The following is an 18,229-nucleotide window of genomic DNA, read 5'->3' on the forward strand; positions in this document are numbered from 1 at the left end:
AGCATTTAGGAGGGCACAGGTCCTGAGCCCACGGTGAAGCCCGGGACCTGGGTCCCTCCGAGCCCCACGGGCCTCTGAGCTGGGGTATCCTAATTTTCATTTCCACCCACAGTGTGTGAATTCCCCTTTTTCTAAAACCACCCCGCATTTCTATTTTATTTTTGGGGGGAGAGACTGAGTCTCGTTCTGTCACCCAGGCTGGAGTGCAGTGGCGCAGTGTTGGCTCCCTGAAACCTCCGCCTCCTGGGTTCAAGTAATTCTCCTGTCTCAGGTTCCTGAGTAGCTGGGACTACAGGCACCCACTACGACGACACCCGGCTAATTTTTGTATTTTTAGTAGAGATGGGGTTTCACCATATTGGTCAGGCTGGTTTCAAATTCCTGACCTCAGGTAATCTGCCCAGCTAGGCCACCCAAAGTGCTGGGATTACAGGTATGGGCCATTGTGCTTGGCCCCTCTATTTTTTAAAAACTTTCCAAGAATATTCAATAACTGTGACATTATCTGCGTGTGATTTTGAATTACAGTTTTCTAATGAATATTTTGAGGACCTTATCTCTTATCTGTTGTTCAATTTTATGTCTGCAGAATTGTCTGTTCAGGTTCTATATTGGATTCTTTTGCTACTTTGTAGTGGTTTTTTGTGTACAAGTTAGATGACAACTCATGAATTACATGATTGCCTGAAAGTTTTGCCTAATCTGTCGGATTTTTTTTTTAAATTGGAAAGTAGTTTTCTTTCCTGTGCAAAAACTTTTCAGGTTTGTGTAGCCCCACTTGGCAGTGTAATTTGGTATTGAGGATTGTGGGTCCTCACTTTGATTGTATTTCTCAGGATTCCTTTAGACATTCATTGCTTTTGTGGTTCCCTGTGATTTTTAGCAATACATATTTGTTTCTGTTAACTTTTTTTCACAACATAAAGGTCCATAATTAGGGGTACATTTTCACATATATAGATAGATTAATGACCAAATCAGAGTACTTAGGATCGCTATTCCCTCATTCAGGTATCATTTTTGTGTGGAGAGAACATTCAAAAGTCACCCTTCTTGGTTTTCGGAAAAATATAGTATTGTTAACTCCAGTCACCAGGCTGAGGAGAACACTCAGATTTAGTCCTTTAATGTTAAGACAACTTTGTTTCCATAACCTATCCCCATTCCCCCTCCATCTCCCAGACTCTAGTTACCAATATTTTGCTTTCTACTTAAACATCTTAAGATTTCACAGGAGTGGTATCATGAAGTGTGTGTCTTCCTGGGCCTAGTTCATTACATTTAACCTAATGTTTTCCAGGTTCATCTGGGTTGCTCTAAATGATGCTGTTTCATTATTTTGATGACCGACGAATACTGATGTATACGAGAGTTTCTTGGTCTCTATATCTGGATGAACAGGTAGGTTGAATGCATACTCAGTAGTGGGACTTCTAGATGGCATGGTATTTATTTTTGTTTTTTCATTTTCAGGATTCCCAAGTTTTTTTTATAGTGTTAACACTAATTTATATTTCCACAAACAGTTCCCCTTTCTGGAAATTCATACCAGAAGTTGTCTTTTTTAATATTTTTGTAATGTTCATTCTAGTTGGAATGAGATAAGATCTGAGTGTGGTTTTGATCTATGTTTTTCTCATGAGTAGTAATGTTAGCCACGATTTTGTAATCATTGGATCAGTTTCCTGTCTTTGCACAAATACTTATTCAGGTTATTTGCCCAATTTTGGTCTGGTTATCTTTGTTGTTTAGTTATTTTTCCAGCTGGTAGTATTACTGGCTTGCGCCTTTTCAAAAATAACCTCTTATCCACTGTGTGTGTGCCCAAATTTTTAAATAATTCTTATTATGCTCTTTCATTGTGTTCATTGTTTTCCTTTGTTGGGCACAAACTCTCTCACATGGTCCCACATATGCATAATTTTTTGGTTAGCTGTGCTGTTGGTTACTAATCAAGAAAAAAAAAATCACTACCAAAGCAGTCCATTGTCCATGATTTTTTTTCCCTTGTATTTTTGTTACTTTTTGTAAACCATGAGCATACATCCAAGTTGCCTTGAATATACCCATACCTGAGGTTGTCTTTATAGGAGCTTTATGGTTGCAAGTTTTGTGTAGAATCTTTTAATCTTTTTGAGTTGATTATTGTGCAGTTAATACCATAAGAGTCCTATAGTATTCTTTAGCATGTGGACCTCTAGTTTTCAAAACTTCCCTATTGTGTTATTTTGGTGATGTTTTGAAAAATGTTTACTCTGTATAAATTTGTGTTTGTTATTGTGTACACAATGTTATTTGTGTTTATTATGCCCTCATTTTGCTCACTGGTCTGTGTTTCTCTGTGTATGCTGGCAACATATGGGTTGGTTAACTAGGGATTTTCATTTAATTGGAACTAAGGGAAAGTGATTCATCCCACATGGTTTGTATTTCTCAGGATAGCTTTGGAAATTCAGGGTATTTCACATTTCCACATAAATTTTAGCATTGTTTCTTAATATTTCTTAAAACACTATTTGCCATACACTAAATGTATATAATTAGAAGATACAAGGAAGATTTTGATACATGTATATGTTGATTAATGATCAAATCTGGTTATTTAGCATCTCTTCACCTCATATATATATATATATATATTTTGTATGATAATAACATTCAGAATATTTCCTTCCAGCTACTTTGAAACATGATACATTTGTGTTAAGACTAGTCACCCTAGTGAATAGAATAGAAGACCAGAATTCATTAGTCTCATCTGAGAGTAACTTTGTACCCATTACTGATTCCTTCCAAGACCCCCTCCATCTCCTGAGCAGCCTCTGATAATGCCTATTGAACTTTCTACTTCTAGGAGATAAAGTTTTTTTAGCCTACATGCCTGAGATATGTGGCATGAGACTTTCTCTACCAGGCTCATTCATTGGACTTGATGTTCTCCAGGTTTCTACATGTGGCTGCAGATGGCAGGATTTCCCAAAGATTTGTGGCTGAAACATACTCCGTGGTGTATCTGTATGGCAGTTTCTTCATCCCCGCATCTGTGTGGACAGGTAGGTTGGTTCTGTACCTTGACCACTGTTAGGAGTGCTTCAGTATCCATGGAAAGGCAGATAGCTCTCTTCAAACTAGGGATTTCAACTGCTTTAAATGTGGTGGGGCTGCTAGCTGACATGGTAGTTGTACTGTGAATTTTTTCAGGAAGGTTTAGCTGTTTTTCATAGTATGTATACTAATTTATATCCCCACCAATAGTATTTAAGAGGTTACCCTTCTGTAAGTCTACACTGGCTGGTGCCTTCAAAAATTTGTGTTTTGTTTTTGGTATACTCATTCTGAGTGGAATGAGACAGTATCTTAGTGTGGTTTTCATGGACACTTTTGTGAGATTAGTGATGTTAAGAAAGTTACTTGAGAAATCCCCACATCGTTTACCATGGTGTCTGAACTAGTTTGCATTTCCACCAACAGCAGACCAGCATCCCTCTCCTCCTCTGCCTTGATGGCATTCATTCTTGTGGACTGTGTCATAATCATCATTCTGACCAGTGTGAAATACTATCTCATGGGCCTTTTGCTTTGCATTTCTTTGGTGATAACTGTGGTAGAGAAGTATTGTCATGTCTGCTTGTTGCTGTAAGCCGCCTTTTGAGTTGCGTATTTTCATGCCCCTTGCCCTTTCTTCATTGGGTTTTTGTTTTGCTGATTTATTTGCTTAATGTCTTTAAGGTAGATCCTGGATATTAGACTTCATCCAGGATCTAATTTGCTGATTTATTTGCTTAATGTCTTTATAGTAGTTCCTCGATATTAGACTTCATCAGATGCATATGTGGAAACATTTCTCCCATTGTGTAGGCTGTTTATCCTGTGGGTAACTTCTGCTGCTGGGCAGCAGCTCTTTTGTGTCTTAGGTCATACTTGTCAATAATTGTAGTTGCATTTGCTTTTGGAGACTTAGGCATATCCATGCTGTGCCAAATCCTCTGTCAAGAAGGGTATTTCCTAGGTTCTCTTGCATGCTTTTCATAGTTTGACACCTTGCATTTACATTTTTGATTCATTTTATGTTTATTTCTATACACCATGAGACACAGGAAGGGCCAACTGTTTTTCTTCTGCAACTGTCTAGCCATTTATCCCAGTACCATCTATTGAGAGGAGGGAGTCCTTTCTTCGTAGCTTATTTTTTGTGGATTTTGTTGAATATCAGATGGTTTTAGGGGTGTGGGTTTACGTCTGGCTTGTGTCATCTATTCCACTGCTTTGTATGGAATGGGTTTCCTAGCTTTTCAATGAAATTTAAAATCGGTAAGTGTGACACAACCCATGTTGTGTTTGGATTTCTTGGGATTGCTTTGGAAATTCTGGGTGTTTCGTGGTCCATATTAATTTCAGCGTTGCATATTTATGTACTTTTTAAAAGGTTAGCCATATGGTAAATATATACAATGGGGGGAATTAGAGTGGGGCATTTTGGTTAGTGTAGCACAGAAGAATTATAAAATCAGAATATTTAAAGTCTCTATTATCACAAACAGTTGTTAATTTCTTTGTGGTGAAAATATTTGGAATCTTCCAGATTTTGTGAAAAAGGTGTGATGTGTTAACCTCTAGTCACTGTGCTGTGGAACACAGAGGAAAAATTCATTCCTCTAAGTGTAACTTTCTACCTGTTTCTGATCCCTGCCCATGTTCCCTCTTCCCTCCAGCCTCTGGTAACCACTATTGTGCTTTCTAAACCTGTGCACTAAAGCCTTTTATTTTGAATGCTACATGAGTGAGATGTGGCAGTGTTTTCTTTTTTTCTCTGCCTGGCATAGGTCATACACCATGATGTCCTCCAGGTTTAACAGTATGGCTCCAAATGATGAAATTTCATTCTGTTTTTCTGGCTGAAGACTATTTTATTTGTGTACATCTACCACAGTTACTTTATCCCTTCATCTGTGGATGGGCAGGTAAGTTTATTCTTTATGTTGGCAATTGTGAAGAGTGCTATAGTCCATATAGGATAGTAGATATCTCTTGCATGGGCTGATTTCTTCTGTACCGGAAGTATCCTTAGTAGTATAATTGTTAGATGAAGTGGTAGTTGTAGGTTTAATTTTTGGAGGAACCTTCCACTGGTTTCTGTACTATGTCTACTAATTGACATTCTTACTAAATGAGTTCCTCTGTGGAAATTTACACCAGCATTTGTGTCTCTTTTAATTGTATTTTATTGCTTTCATAACATCCGTTTGAATTATAGTGAGATGATGTGTGTTGTTTTGATTTACATTTTTCTCATGATTTGTGATGTTATCCAGGTTTTTAAAATTTGTTTTCAGTGTTATGTCTTCTTTGCAGAAATGTCTATTCAGGTTCTTTTGCCCCATTTTTTTTGGTTATTAGTTTCTCTTGTGTTTTTTGCTAGTAAGTAGTGTTTATTGCTTAGACATTTTGAATGCAGCCTTTTAGCAGATGTATGTTTGCCTAAACCTTTCTTGTAAACTTCAGGATAATTTTTTATTTTATTCATGGATTTTTTTTTAACTGCTTGGGCACAAACTCTAGAGTGTCATGCTGTCCCACGTGTGTCTGTTTTCTTGCTTCCCTGTGATGTAGGTTACCGATGAAGAAAAACAAAATCATGACAAAACTAATCCATCAGTTATGATTTTCCCCCCTGTATTTTTTTGTTTTGTTTTGGCACACTGTGAGCACAGATCCACATTGACCTAAATATACCCACACCATATGTCTTGTCATTGGAGGTGCTTGATGCTTTCAAGTTTTTTATATGAGTTGCTAATTCATTTTGAGTTTATTGTTGTACCTTTTACACAATAGGGGTTCTATTTTATTTTCCATAGCGATATCCAAGTTTCAAAACAATTTATTAAACAGATTCCCCCTTCTTTTCTGTGTCTTTTGGTGTTCTTTTACAAAATGTGTACTCTACGTAGGAGTTTGGGTTTCTGATTGAGCTCCCCTTTTCTGTCTGTTGGTCTGCGTTTCTTGTTTAGTGCCAGTCATCTATTGTTTAGATAATAGCTTTTCAATATTTCAAATGGAGGACAGTGATGCATCCCATGTACTTTCTATTTCCAGGATTTCTTTCAATATTCAGGGTGTTTCATGGTTCCGTGTGAATTTTAGCATCATTGGCATCCTTTTTTGTTTTGTTTTGTTTTGTTTTTTAAAGAGATTACCATAAAGAATATGTATGTAACTAGAGGATTCGGGGGACATTTTGATATAGGTGCATCTAGTCTATTGTTCAAATCACAATGTTTACCATCTGTGATGTTCTCTAGGTACTATTTGTCTGTGGAGAGGATATTCAGAATCCTTACCAACTATTTGAAAAATACACTACAATATTAACCCTAGTCACCCTGCTATAGAAAAGAAGGGCAGGATCGATCTCAGTTTTCTAAGCGTAGCTTGGTACCAATCACCAATCCCTGACCAGGCTCCTTCCTCCTCACAGCCTCTGGTAACCACTGTTGAACTTTCTACTGCCATGAGGTCAAGTGTTTTAGATTTCATATTCATGAGTTCATGCTGTATATGCCTTTCTGTGTTTGACTCATTTTATTTAACATAATGTCCCTCAGGTTTTTCTACGTGGCTGCAAATGACTAGATTTCACCCATTTCTGTAGTTGAAGACTATTCCATTCTGAATGTATGTTGCAGTTTCCTCACTCCTTAATCAATGGATGAACAGGTAGGTGTATTTCCTATCTTGGCTTTTGTGAGTACTGCAGTACACAGGGTAAGGCAGGTATCTCTTCCACATAGGAATTTCATTGGCTGCAAATGTGCAGCCAGTGGTGGGATGGCTAGATGAAATGGTATTTTTACTTTGTTTGAGAAACTTCTAGTTGTTTTTCCTAGTGTGTGTACAAATTGACATTCCCATCTATAGGGTATGAGAAGATTTTCCCCTTCTGCAAGTCTGTACCAGCCGTTTTCATTTCAAACTCTTATTTTTGTTTTAGGTAACATTCATTCTATGTGGTTGGAGGTTGTATCTCAGTGTGGTTTTTCTTGACTTTCTCGTGAGGATTAGAGCTTTTAAGAAACTTTTCTTTTACCTGTGCGTTAATTTCACATCTGCTTTTCAGACATGTCTATTCAGGTCCTTTGCCCAAATTTAGCTTGCATATTTGTTTTTGTTCCTTTTTCTGTTTTTTCCCCACATGGTAGTGTTAAGTTTCTTGCACATATTTTATAATGACTCCTTTCAAAAACAGGATTTTCCATAGTTTTATTTCAGTCTGTGAGGTGCCTTGTCTTCTGGTCCATTGTTTTCATTTCCCTGCATAAGATCCAATGTTTTCCATAGTCCCACATGTTTATATATTAGTGGTGACTTCTGTGTGCAGTTTAAAATAGTGAAAAAGATTGCCAACCCATGATGTTGCCTGTGGTTCTTTTTCTTCAAATATTTTTTTCTTATTTTTATATTTTACACTTTGCATCTTGTGTGCATAGATTAGTCTTCTGAAATATACACCCGCCCTATATTCCTAAGGGAAGTAAGTGGTTTCAGGATTGTGTTTAGGTCTTCAATTTGGTTTACGTTGATTTTTGTCCTATTTCATTGTTTTCGTGTAGTTACGTAGTTTGGTCAACATCTTTTATTGAATAGACTTTTCCCATTGTGTCTTTGTGTTCTTTTGAAAAATGTGTTCACTGTATGTACATTTGGATGACATATGGGACTCCCTCAATCTATCCATTGGGTAGCCTTTTTTAAAATTATACTTTCAGTTCTGGGGTATATGCACAAAATGCACAGGTTTGTTACATAGGTATACCTGTGCCATGGTGGATTGCTGCTTCCATCCCCCCCCATCATCTACATTAGGTTTTTCTCCTGTTAGCCCTCCCCAATCCCCCCACCCCCTGCTATGCCTCCCCTAATTCCCCCAACCCCTGACAGGCCCTGGTATGTGATGTTCCCTGCCCCCACCACTGTGTCCATGTGTTCTAATTGTTCAACCCTTACTTATGCATGAGAACATGCAATATTTGGTTTTCTGTTCTTGTGTTAGTTTGCTGAGAATGATGGTTTCCAGCTTCATCTATGTCCCTGCAAAGGACATGAACTCATCCTTTTTTATGGCTGCTTAGTATTCCATGGTGTATATGTGTCATATTTTCTTTATCAAGTCTGTCTTTTAATGGGTATTTGGGTAGCCTGTTTGGATACAGACAGGTTTTAGTTGTTTTATCTCTTTGCCCACTTAGTACCTTTAGTTTCTTGCATCTGTTAGATAACAGTTCCTTTCAGATACATGATTTTCCATAATTTTATCCCAATCTGTAATATACCTTTTCTTTGGGTTCATTGTTTTCTCCTTGAGAAATTTTAAAGTTGTCCTTCGTCTAACATGTTTACATTTGCTTTTGTTAGCAGTGATTTCTGTGTCCCATTGGGAGATAAAAGGAGAGAGATGGCAAAGGCATTGTATTATTTATGAGTATAATCTCAATAAGTTTTTCTTTTGGCAAATGGTGTAAGCAGATTCAAATTTCCTCAAAATAGTCACCCTATGTTTTTTCTCGGGAGCTTTTCTGGTTTCAGGATTAGACTTAGGTGTTCATTTTCTGTTGCTGTTTGTGTCTTGTGCAACATAGGGGTCTTTTTCAGTCCCTTGCACATGAATACCCAGGTTTCTGAACTTGGGGCCTTTGGTGTGTTTCTGAAAAATGTGTTTATGCTATATATTTTGGTCTGATTATTTGGCTCCCTCATTTGGTCCATTTGGTTATCTTTCTGTGCCTATGCCACTAATGGATGGAGAGGGTTGGTGTAAGTTTTGTTTTGTTTTCTTGTGTGTGTTTTTCTTTTCTTTTTTTTTTTAGTTTTCAATCTTGATTTTCTAAAAGAATACCTACTTTTACTGTTATTAACAATGTTATGAACACAGTGCCAGTCGGGTGGTTTATCAGTGTAGAATCTCTAATTCAATAGGGGTAAATGTTAATTAAATTATAGAAATAACAGAGACATTTATCAACAGAGGGCTTTCATCCACACATGAGCTCTTCATATGTTGATACAATGCCTTCTAATATTTATAACTTTTACTTTTATATCCATATGTCATATTTGTCTGTAGTATTCAGTGTGTCTCAATCCAGTGAATGATGTTATCACAGAAGAGACCAACCACATGTGGACATGGAGTGGGTCATTACAAGGTAGGGTAGTTAACCTGAACCCTAAGCTGGCACAGAGAGGAGAAGCCACAGTCCTTTAGAGAGGAAAAAATTACAGTGTATAAATATCTTTTGTTAAGAGAAACAGAGACCATCTACAGAGGATATAATAATATTAAAATGTGGTCTCATTGTTCAGCTCCCACTTATGAGTGAGAACATGTAATGTTTGGTTTTCTATTTCTGTGTTAGTTTGCTGAGGATGATGACTTTCAGCTTCATCCATGTCCCTGCAGAGGATGTGATCTCATACCCTTTTATGGCAGCATAGTATTCCATGGTGTATATGTAGCACATTTTCTTTATCCAGCCTACCACTTATGAGCATATGAGTTGGTTACATGTCTTTCCTATTGTGAATTGTGCTGCAAAAAACATACATGGAGCAGATTGTGCTCAGAGCAAGATGGAGCTCCAAGCATGATGGAGCTCAGAGCAGACTGAGCCCCAGGTGAGATGTTGCTCCAAGCAATATGAATCTTGGAGCAGATGTTGCACAGAGTAAAAGATGGAGCTCCAAGCGTATAGTCTCAGAGCAAAATGGAGCTCAGAGCAGACGGTGCTCAGAGCAAGATGGAGTTTGGAGTGATTGGAGTTCTGAGCAAGGTGGAGCTCAGAGCAGATGGTGCTAAGAGCAAGATGGAGCTTGCAGTGAATGGAGCTCACAGTCATTGGAGCTCTGAGCAGATGGAGCTCAGAACAGTTGGTTCTCAGAGTAAGATGAAGCCTGGAGTGGTTGGATCTCAGAGCAGATGGTGCTCAGAGCAAGATGGAGCTTGGAGTGGTTGAAGCTCCGAGCTACATGGAACTTGGAGCAGATGGAGCTCTGAGCAAGATAGATCTCAGAGCAGCCGGAGCACTGAGCAGATTAAGCTCAGACAAGAAGGAGCTCCAAGCAAGATGGAGCTTGGAGCTGATGTTCCTCTGTATAAGACAGAGCTCAGAGCTACATGGAGCTTGTAGTGATAGGCGCTCAGAGCAGATGGTGCTCAGAGAAAGATGGAGCTCAGAGTGATTGGACCTGTGAGCAAGGTGGAGCTCAGAAAATAAGGAGCTCCAACCAAAGTGGAGCTTGGAGCTGACGTTCCTCTGTGAAAGATGGAGCTAAGAGGTAGATGAAGCTTGGAGTGATAGGAGCTCAAAGCAGATGGTGCTCACAGCAAGATGGAGCTCTGAGCAAGATGGAGCTTGGAGAAGATGGAGGTCTGAGCAAGATAGAGCTCTGAGCAGATGGAGCTCTGAGCAAGATAGAGCTCTGAGCAGATGGAGCTCAGAAAAAAGGGAGCTCTAAGCAAGATGGAGCTTGGAGCTGATGTTTTTCTGTGTAAGATGGAGCTCAGAGCCAGATGGATATTGCAGTGATAGGAGCTCAGAGCAGATGGTTCTCAGAGCAAGATGGAGCTTGGAGTGATAGGAGCTCAGAGCAGATGGTGCTCAGAGCAAGATGGAGCTTGGAGTGATTAGAGCTCCAAGCAAGATGGAACTTGGAGCAGATGGATCTCTGAGCAAGATGGAGCTCAGACTGATTGGACCTCTGAGCATGGTGGAGCTCAGAGCAGATCGTTCTCAGAGCAAGATGGAGCTTGGAGTGATAGGAGCTCAGAGCAGATGGTGCTCAGAGCAGGATGGAGCATGGAGTGTGATTGGAGCTCTGAACAAGATGGAGCTTGGAGCAGATGGAGCTCTAAGCAAGACAGACCTCAGAGCAGGCAGAGCTCTAAGCAGATGAAGCTCTGAGCAGATTAAGCTCAGGAAAGAAGGAGCTCCAAGCAAGATGGAGCTTTGAGCTGATGTTCCTCTGTGTAAGAGGGAGCTAAGAGCTAGATGGAGCTTGGCATGAAAGGAGCTCAGAGCAGATGGTGCTCAGAGCAAGATGGAGCTTGGCGTGATAGGAGCTCAGAGCAGATGGTGCTCAGAGCAAGATGGAGCTCTGAGCAACATAGAACTCAGAGCAGATGAAGCTCTGAGCAGATGAAGCTCAGATAAGAAGGAGCTCCAAGCAAGATGGAGCTTTGAGCTGATGTTCCTCTGTGTAAGAGGGAGCTAAGAGCTAGATGGAGAGATGGAGCTTGACATGAAAGGAGCTCAGAGCAGATGGTGCTCAGAGCATGATGGAGCTCAGACTGATTGAACCTCTGAGCATGGTGGAGCTCAGAGCAGATGGTTCTCAGAGCAAGATGGAGCCTGGAGTGGTTGGAGCTCAGAGCAGATGGTGCTCAGAGCAAGGTGGAGCTTGAAGCGATTGGACCTCCAAGCAAGACAGAACTTGGAGCAGATGGAGCTCTGAGCAAGATAGACTTCAGAGCAGGCAGAGCTCTAAGCAGGTGAAGCTCTGAGCAGATTAAGCTCAGAAAAGAAGGAGCTCCAAGCAAGATGGAGGTTTGAGCTGATGTTCCTCTGTGTAAGATGGAGCTCAGAGCTAGATGGAGCTTGGGGTGATAGGAGCTCAGAGCAGATGGTGCTTAGAGGTAGATGGAGCTCAGACTGATTGGACCCCTGAGCACGGTGGAGCTCAGAGCAGACGGTTCTCAAAGCAAGATGGAATTTGGGGTGATTGGAGCTCTGAGCAAGAATGGAGCTTGGAGCAGATGGAGCTCTGAGCAAGATAGACCTCAGAGCAGATGGAGCTCTAAGCAGATGAAGCTCTGAGCAGATTAAGCTCAGAAAAGAAGGAGCTCCAAGCAAGATGGAGCTTTGAGCTGATGTTCTTCTGTGTAAGAGGGAGCTCAGAGCTAGATGGAGCTTGGCGTGAAAGGAGCTCAGAGCAATTGGGAGCTCAGAGTGATTGGAGCACTGAGCAAGTTGGAGCTTGGAGCAGATGGAGCTCTGAGCAAGATAGAGCTCAGAGCAGATGGAGCTCTGAACAGATTAAGCACAGAAAAGAAGGAGCTCCAAACAAGATTGAAGTTGGAGCTTATGTTCCTCTGTACAAGATAGAGCACCGAGCAAGATAGAGCTCTGTACAAGATGGTGCTTAGAGCAAATGGAGCTCTGAATGATAAAGAATTGTAAACAAGATGGAGCTTGGTGCAGATGTTGCTTGGTTTGAAGTGGAGCTCAGAGCAGATGGTGCTAACAGCAGGATGGAGCTCAGAGCGATTAGAGCTCCAAGCAAGATGGACCTTGGAGATGATGGTGCTTTGAGCAACATGGAACTCGGAGGAAATGTTGTTTAGAGTAAGGAGGAGTTCTTAGCAAATTGTACTCAGAGCAAGATGGAGCTTGGATAAGATGTCGTTCACAGTGCGATGGAGCTCTGAGCAAATGGTACTTAGAGCAAGATGGAACTCCAAGTAGATGGTGCTCAGAACAAAATGGAGCTCGAAGTGGTTGGAGCTCTTAGCAAGGTGGAGCTCTAAGCAGATGGTGCTCAGAGCAAGGTGGGGCTCAAAGAAGATGTTGTTTACAGTGAGATGTAGCTCCAAGTAGATGATGCTTAGTGCAAGATGGAACTCTAGAGTAATTGGAGCTCTGAGCAAGATCGAGCATGGAGCAAGTGGAACTCTGAGTAGATGGGATTAGAGCAGATGGTGCTCAGAGCAAGATGGAGCTCTGAGCAAATTGTGCCCAGAACAAGATGGAGATCAGAGTAGATGGAGCTCTAAGCAAGATGAAGCTCAGAGTAGATGGTGCTCAGAGCAAGATGGAGCTCTGAGGATATAGTACTCACAGCAAGATGGAGCTTAGAGAGATTGGAGCTCAGAACAGATGGAGCTCACAGAAATTGCTCCCAACAAGATGGACCTCCAAGTAGATGGTAATTAGAGCAATCTGGAGCTCCAAGCAGATGGTGCTCAGAGCAAGATGAACCTCAGAATGATTAGAACTCTGAGAAAAATAAAACAATGTGCAGATGGTGCTTAAAGCAAGATAGAGCTCAGAGTGATTGGAGCTCTGAGCAAGATGGAACTAGGAGGAGATAGAGCTTTGAGCAAGAAGTACCTCCAAGTAAGATGGAGTTTCCAGAAGTTCTTGCCTGGTGTACGATGGCGCTCAGAGCAAGATGGAGCTTGGAGTGATTGGAACTGTGAACATTTCTCTGAGCAAGATGGATCTCTGAGCAAGAAGGAGCTCTAAGCAAGATGGAGCTTGGGACAGACATTGCTCGGTTTTAGATGGAACTCAGAGTGATGAGAGCTCCAAGCAAGATGGAGCTCAGAGAAGATGGAGCTCAGAGCAGATAGAGCTCTGAACAAAACGAGCTCCAAGCAAAATGGAACTTGGAGCAGATGTTGCTTGGTGTAAGATGGAGCTCAGAGCAGATGGTGCTCAGAGCAAGATGGAGTTTGGAGTGCTTGGAGCTCTCAGAAAAATAGGGCTTGAAGCAAATGGAACTCCAAGTAGATGAAACTCTGAGCAGATGGTGCGCAGTGCAAAATGGAGCTCAGAGTGATAAGAGCTCTAAGCAAGATGAGCTCAGAGCAGATGGAGCTTCAAGCAGATGGTGCTCAGAGCAAGATGGAACTTGGAGTGATTGGAGCTTCGAACCAGATGGAGCTTGGATCAGATAGACCCCTGAGCAACAAGGAGCTCCAAACAAGCTGGAGCTTGGAGCAGATGTTGCTGGTGTAAGATGGACCACAGAGCAGATAGTACTTAGAGTAAGAGGCAGCTCAGAGTGATTGGCACTCCTGAACCTTGATCTGAACAATTGGAGCTCTGAGCCAGATGCAGCTTGGAGTAGATAGAGCTCTGAGCAAAATGAGCTCTAAGCAAGATGGAGTTTGGAGGAGATGTTGCTAGGTTTTGGAGCTCATAGCAAATGGAGCCCACAATGATTATAGCTCCAAGCAAGGTGGAGCTCAGAGCACATGTTGCTCAGAGTAAGATGAACTTGACCAGATGGTGCTCAGAGCAAAAAGGAGCTGGAAGTGATTGGAGCTCCCAGCAAGATGGAACACAGAGTGATTAGAACTTCCAGCAAGATGGAGCTCAGAGTAAATGGATCTGATTAGATGAAGCTCTGAGTAAGATAAATGTCTATGCAGATGGTGTTCAGAGAAAGTGCTTAGAGTGATTGGAGCTGTGCGCAAGATGGAGCTTGGAATAAAGAGAGCTTGAAGCCAGAAAGACCTCCGAGCAAGATGGAGCTTGCAGCAGATGTTGCTCTGTGTAAGGTGGAGCCCAGAAAAGATGATGCTCACAGCAAGATTGAGCTCAGAGTGATTGGAACTCCAAACATTGCTCTGAGCCATTGGCGTTTGGAGTAGATTGTGATCAGAGCAAGACAGTGTTCAGAGTGATTGGAGCTCCAAGCAAGCTGAAGCTTGGAGAAGATGGAGCTCAGAAAAGATGATGTTTACAGTAAGATGGAGCTCCGAGCAGATGATGCTAAGAGCAAAATGGAGCTCAGAGTGATTGGAGCTCCAAGCAAGCTGGAGCTCAGAGCAGATGGACTTGGAAAAGAGACACATCATTTGTGGTATATTTCATTCACTCATGGTGACTTTTTAAACAACACATTATTTAGACATCATTTGGGAAAAAAATTAACACTCAGCATTTATATTTTGCAATCCTACAGAAGGAATTTCTAGCAGATTTTAGTACCAAACTTCCAGTGAAGAAACAGACCAGATATTTATTGGCCACATATATTGTGATGCCAGTCCTACGATCACCTTGCAATGGAAAGTTTAATGACAGTTTAGATCTCAACACAATACATAATCAAAAAGAAGACAAATATTAGAATAGAGAACTACTTGTCAAAGGTTAGTTACAGTATCTCTTTAGTTTTCAGATTTCTAACATAATTCTTGTATTTTTCTGTTAACAGATCACAGCAGGTCCAAGAACACATTAGAGATCTTATAGACCAGGCCTCTCACCTTTGGTAAAGGGATAATGAGTTGGCTCAGCCTGGGTGTCACCTGGTCTTCATTCTCATAGTTATTCCCTTTCCTGGAACCCCTGGCCTCTGTCTTCCTTCTCCTTTTTGAGCCTTGCTCTCTGAATCTTCTCAGTTTATTTCCTTCCACCTGAAAACCATCAGACTTCAAATGGTCTTGTGATGGGGATATCAACCTCTTTTTTTCCCTCCAGGACAACCAAGTCCCTGTATGTCTCCTCTGGACAGCACGGATGAAATCTTCTAAGAGACAATCGTCAAAACCTGCCCACTATGACAGCAAGCAAGGAGGAAGGCCCTGAAGACCCTTAATGCCCCCTTTTCAGCAGGAATTAGCTACAGAGAATGACTTCTGCCCCATCTCCCAAAAGATTTTTGGGTCCCAACCACTTGACGAAGAAATGTAAGACAGATAGCAGGCATAAGGGGGAGGTATCCATGTTGGAAAGAACTCCCGGAACACCTCTTTGGATGCTCAGTACTCATTCCATCTTCAAACTGTCAGAATGTTGTTAACTAGATCATGATAAGGAAAAAAGGCAAAGGGGAATTCCTGAGAGCTGAGCAGGCACAATGAGTACAAAATTGACTGTTATACCTTCCCGGGGTGGTGATAATATGCAGTGCCACCATTAGGTAGGATTCATATTGATGTTTCCCAAGCATGTGCATTAAGCACAATAAGTAAGGGAGGATCCCCCAAACTTTGGTGAGAACCGGCTAAAGAAAGAACTGAGGCAATAGAAGATCACCATGCAGAATGTCATGGGGATGTTTCCAGCAGGGTCAGCCCATCCTCTCTTGGAGTGTATTTGTACTTTCAAATTAAACTTGTTTTAATTTACAAATTGGTCTTTTGTGTAAATTCTTTCTTCCACGAAGACAACCAAGGATAGCCTGGGTAACATCTTCATGTGATTTCACTCATAGTAATATGAGTCTATTTCTGGGGAACTTAAAGTGAATCCAATAATGACAAGGAGTATCAATTACAGAGTTGGTAAAGAAAAAATAGTTAAACTGTGCTTGACTTATTAACAAACTTATCTAGGGTTTGACCGTTTTTCAACTGGGTGAAAGTCACAGAATCTGGGTGCAGTAATGCACAATTGTAGTCCCAGCTACTCCAGAGGCTGAGGCAAAAAGATCTCTTAAGCCCAGGAGTCCAAGGATGTACTGTGAAATGATGGTGCCAGTGAACAGCCACTGCACCCTATCACTGCAGCCTGGGCAACAGCATGACCCTGTCTCTTGAAAATACTACAATTATAAAACATTTGTTTTAACAAAAATAAATTGTAACTTTTTCGTCTCATTTTTATTTTAAAAATTCAGTAAATGCACTTTAACTTGTAGTTTTGATGGTGTTTTTATGATCTCAACGCCCAGTGAAGTAATATAAGCCCATGTTAAAGGAGGCCTCAAATTTCTTTCTTAACCTGGTTCCTGCACTAGCACATCATAAAAAAGCAAATCCAATGTTTTTAGGAAAGCACTGCAGCGGATAAAAGAGAACAAATTAAACGGTGGTTCTAATACATAAATTACAAACTCCCTGCTAGCTGATTTAAAAAATCTTATTGCTTTGTGTTATTTCTCTACAAAAATAATAGGATGAGAGTCTAAGTGCTTTAGAGTCATGAAATTTTGCCACTGGGTGGAAAAAGAAAATGAAAACTTCTGTAAATTAAGCATGGTGAAAACGTAAATGTTCTCAGTTTTTGCCAGCAAAATCAGGTAGTATGTCATTTTACAAGATGACAATGAAGAGTATGCTAATGAAGTTTTATAGTTTGCCAAGTCATGTTAGAGTTAATACATGATTCAAAATTATTCTGTCAAGACAGAAAGGTATGATTCCATAATCACTGCAGGATACCTTGAAAGAATTTTAATATGGTTGCTGTCTACTAAATTCTTAAGTTACAGAAAGATGACTTCTAGAGTTGTTAGTGTAAATTGATTTTAAACAGTGATGAACTTTCTTGATGCCTTTCATGTTGGATTTTAATATGATATTATTTTCAAGCAGAAGCCATTTTTTTCATTCTGTGATGAGCTAAAGGATGGCATAACAACAAGTGCTCAATGAAGATACCAAGAGAGTAGTGCATGAATATTATATCTGTCCAGTGTTGTTAGACTGCTTTTTGCAAATGACATTTGTCATGGCCGGAAAAGCCAGAAAGATAGAAGAAAAAGCTGTTTTCCACCAAATATTGGCAAAAGTCTGGAGAAGGGAGTGGATACATATGTAAAGGTCATCTACAGCAAACCACTGTGGAGTATAAAGTGTGCTCCAGCTTGGAGCTGCAGCCACTCAAGCTGTGCCTGTGAACTGTGCATCTCTGCACTCTCAGGGGCCCAGGAAGGCCCTCCTCCCCTCCCCCCATAGGCTCGGCAGTGTCTGCTCTTGCTACCTGGTCTCTCCACACTCCCGGTGCCCACTCCAATCTTGGAGCAAGGTTGGCGCTGAGCCCACGCACTGTCTCGGCCCAGCTGGGTGTGTGCACACTTGGGGCAGCACTGATATGCCAGCCCCCTGCTGCCTTGGCCCCCTCTGGACTTTGGGCACTGAGGAGCACAGGCTCCAAAGTTACAAAATACTGCTTCTCCAGGTCTGTCCCACCTTTTCTGCAGAAGTCTGAGTACCCCTCAGACACCTCCTAGATAGATCCAGGTATCTCAAAATGCCACTGGCCTCTGCAATCAGGGCTGCTATCTCTCGGCAGCAGGCCAGGCTGCTGTTCTGCCCAGGCCCTAAGGCATGACCTCCTGCCTGACACTGTGGCTGCAGATGCCCTGAGCTGCTTTAATTTATTATTATTTTCATTCTCTGGATGCTGGAGTCCGTGGTGAATTGTAGGGGGACAATCAGAATGACAGTCACAGTGTTCCACTCAGGATTGCCCCCTGGACCTTTCAACCAAGCAGGAGCCTTAACTCTGCACCCTTGGGAGAAGGGGCTCTTTCCCGGAGGCTCCCTGGTCTTGAGGGGGCCTGCTTCCCACTCCCAACCCAGTCCTCCAGGCAGGCCTGTCTCCTGGGGCCTCTGCCATGGGCTTTTTCCCATAAACATATACAGTCCTCAGAAAAGTGCTTGGGATAGTGCTTGGCACTTAGTAAACACTGTGTAAGAATGCTTATTGGCCAGAAG

The 18,229-nt window shown here is 41.4% G+C and overlaps 2 long non-coding RNA genes across 2 annotated transcripts; both read left to right on the plus strand.

Moving 5' to 3' along the window:
- Positions 1-366: 366 nt before the first annotated feature.
- LOC108295095 lies at positions 367-7,786 on the plus strand. Its single transcript, XR_001821271.1, has 4 exons — positions 367-1,401; positions 2,944-3,053; positions 4,824-4,961; positions 6,606-7,786. It is a non-coding gene; the product is annotated as an uncharacterized LOC108295095 (long non-coding RNA).
- A 265-nt stretch (positions 7,787-8,051) lies between these two features.
- LOC108295097 lies at positions 8,052-16,116 on the plus strand. The gene is made up of 3 exons (XR_001821273.2): positions 8,052-9,827; positions 10,040-11,447; positions 11,810-16,116. It is a non-coding gene; the product is annotated as an uncharacterized LOC108295097 (long non-coding RNA).
- Positions 16,117-18,229: the final 2,113 nt, after the last annotated feature.

Source organism: Cebus imitator, unplaced genomic scaffold (assembly GCF_001604975.1).
Source record: "Cebus imitator isolate Cc_AM_T3 unplaced genomic scaffold, Cebus_imitator-1.0 Scaffold618, whole genome shotgun sequence".
NCBI lineage: Eukaryota > Metazoa > Chordata > Mammalia > Primates > Cebidae > Cebus > Cebus imitator.